General features: G+C 48.2%; 1 protein-coding gene across 4 annotated transcripts in view; it reads left to right on the top strand.

Annotated features, from left to right (window-relative positions):
• The window catches only part of LOC108249323 (DNA-binding protein SATB1), a 59,787-nt gene that overhangs the window by 22,369 nt on the left and 34,359 nt on the right, over positions 1–3,059 (top strand). The gene's annotated exons all lie outside the window — the stretch shown is intronic.

Genomic DNA, 3,059 nt, shown 5'->3' with positions numbered 1-3,059 from the left:
CCCCCCCTCCGCTCGCTCTCGCTGGGCGGCCCCTGATGCACCAGCTGCTGCGTTGTGTAGCGGCAAATAGTCATCAAAATGCCATCTTCACAGGCCTTCACCACCTCCACTGCCACAGGCACAACCTGGCTGCCAGTGTGTGTGTGTCTGTGTGTGTGTGTGTGTTTGTGTGGGGAGGGGGGGCATCCCAGTTGAAGTGGATATGTGCCATAATTGAGCTCAGTATGTTGGCGAGAGACGAGGCTCCGTGTTGTAAATAGGATCCACTTTTCCCAGCTGATTCAAGACATCAGGCTAAGTTGTGTGTGTTTGTGTTGTGCGTGTGTGTCATTCTGGCAGCTGGGTGCCTACAGTACCTGCCTGCTGCTCTGTTATTCACACACACACTCCTCTGTCTTCCTGTCTCCTGTGTCGGGGAGTGGAGTAGATGTTGGGGACCGATAGTAGCCCAGTGCCACTTCCTGGTCTTGCCGATAAGCTCTCTGTGCTGCAGATGGCTATCACTTAAAGGGCCCACACACACAAACCCAGCTTTCAGCCTGAACGCAACATTTCGAAAACTGTGACGTCACAGACCCTCCTCCACGCTAACGTAGAGCCCCCAGCGTGAGACGTAACGGCGTTAGAGACAGATTACATGCTTGCCTCGCAGATGCTCGTTTGCAGCATCGGCCACGTCGTGATTCCTGTTTCGTGCAGTGCCGCAGCGCCACGTACAGGCCTGGCGTAGTTCGTGCAGCATTTTGAGTCATGTAGAAATGAAAACCATTTTAAGAACGGCGCCATGTTTACGAGGAAAAAGACGTTCCCACGTCGTCGAGGCCTTAAGGTGGTATTTTACTGAGATGCAGCTGCTGGGAGACTCCTTGGCTGCTTGTTTTCGTGAGCACAGCTCGTGACGCTGTACTCCTGGGCGTGCACATTATTTTGTTGTCATTTAAGCTGTTTTCTGCCCACCTCATGTCCACCTGGACGCGCTTTCTGTCAGGATAAAGACAGGTTGGAGACGACTGTCTTTATTCGTTGTCTCACAAATGCATTGAACGTGTTTGAAACTCAAGTGGAGGATCCTCCGGGAAAGTTGTGAGACGTTCCGGAGACCAACGACTCGCTGCCCGGTGAGATACCACCTTTCCTACCTGTTGACGAAGCCGAGCTGGGGCCCCCCCGCTGGCACCCTCGTGGAAGCAGAGGCTCCGGTTATCTGCTTGATTTCACTTAGTGCGTACGAGTGTGTGTGGGATGGAGCAGCGGGGAGGTGCGTGTGTGTGTTGTTCCTTCCCACACATGCAGGCAGGGCCCCCTGTGAGAGGTGGAGTGATGTATTGAGGGAGAGGGCTGATTAATGAGGAGCGTTTATTAGAACATCTGTGTCAAAGATGGCGGAGGAAGAGCGAGGGAGAGGGATGTGCAGGCCTCTCGTTTGTTGCCTGGAGCCGTGTTAGCCCAGATATACTGTAAATAAAACATGGCAGGCTGCAGGAGAGGAGTTCATTATCCCCCTGACTGAGAGGAAAAACTCCTCTCACTTTAAATTTATGCTTTCAGGTGGATCTTTGGGCCCAGAGTTGGCCACCAAATCCAGGTTAAAGTGGAATGTGAGGCTCGCTGCCAAATCCACCAATTATCAGCCCAAATATGCACCTTGTTTTTTTATTTCTGCAACAGAAAACCAGTCATTATGGTTTTGGATATCACAAGCAATAAGCAGAAATCAATGTTTTAGATAATATTGTGTGAATCTAAAAAAAGAAACTGCTTCATGCATAAATGTATGACCCATTAAAGAGCTAATTCGGACTTTCTAACCCAAACCTGAACTCCATCAGGGATTTTTATTGAATGAAGCCTTTTCAATATTGCTCTAAAAGACTGCTTTGTTATAATTTAACTGAGGACCTCTTCATTCCCTTGTTTTTTTTTATTTTTTTCATCACGACGGTATGATGCACCACAGCACAGCTGCAGCCACTAATCTGACCCTCCTCAGCTGCTTTTAGTTTTCTCTGACAGAAAAATAAAGTAATCAGCCGAACATGTGCGTCTCATTTCAGGCAGGCAGGTATTTGAGCAGCCATGTGTCGAACCTGTTTGCTGCCCGGCGCCGAAACAGAACATCCAAATTATAAACCGCGCCGTGGTTACAGGAAGTGGAACGTCACACACCGGAAGCAAAAACGTGCAAAAAAGCAGCGAGCGTGAAACCTCCTCGTTAAAAAAGAATCTGATCCAGATGATCCGGATCAGCACCAAAATTTAATTTCTTTCTTGTGACAACCACATCGAAGTCTGCTCATCAGCTTTTAAGTTTTCTTACAAACAAACAAACAAACAAACCAAACGCGACGGAAAGCATGGAGGCAGTAAGATGATGGAGATCAACGAGGTTCTGGTCAAACACACGAGAGAAAACCCAGTTCTGTTTGGAGCTCGTTGATCTCTCGTTTCGATATTAAGACAGCTGATGTCACACATCGGGATGAAAGTTTAAATTTAAACTCTTCTTCCTCCCGCATCTTTGTCGTCTTTCACGTAGCTAAATGCTCACAGACTTCTGTTTTATTTTAGCTCTAATTAGAAGTGGAGGCTCTTTAACTTGTCATGAAACTCCTAAAACTTCCCGTAGTTTTCACACAGCGACTGTTTGATCGAGGCTTACCTTTTGTCTGCTTCGCATTAACCTGGCAGCCAGGGAGCGACAGACACAGGCGCGTGGTTACCATGGTGACTGCGACGGGAGCAGCTTTAACAACCTTCCTGTACGGCTCGTACGCCGCGACGCAGACGTGTTTTAAACTGAGATTATTTCTATAAGTTGTGTCGGACGTTTGTGCAGTCGCCACGTTGTCGCCCTGAATAATTAATTAATTTAATTTAATTTATTAATAAGTTTGTATTTCCTGCTCACCTCCTTCTCAAGCCTTTTCTGTCGGGGTTTCCTTTCTACACGAGCTGCTTCTGCAGGTTTTTGTTCCGGCGCCGCCTCACGATGATGCGTTAATACAAAGGTCAGAGGTCGACTGACCCCTGATAGCACAGCTGTCACCCTTCACCCCCAC

Source organism: Kryptolebias marmoratus, linkage group LG16 (assembly GCF_001649575.2).
Source record: "Kryptolebias marmoratus isolate JLee-2015 linkage group LG16, ASM164957v2, whole genome shotgun sequence".
In the NCBI taxonomy this organism is placed as follows: domain Eukaryota; kingdom Metazoa; phylum Chordata; class Actinopteri; order Cyprinodontiformes; family Rivulidae; genus Kryptolebias; species Kryptolebias marmoratus.
The sequence above is the reverse complement of the archived record's forward strand: the minus strand, read 5'-3'. Positions and strand labels throughout refer to the sequence as shown.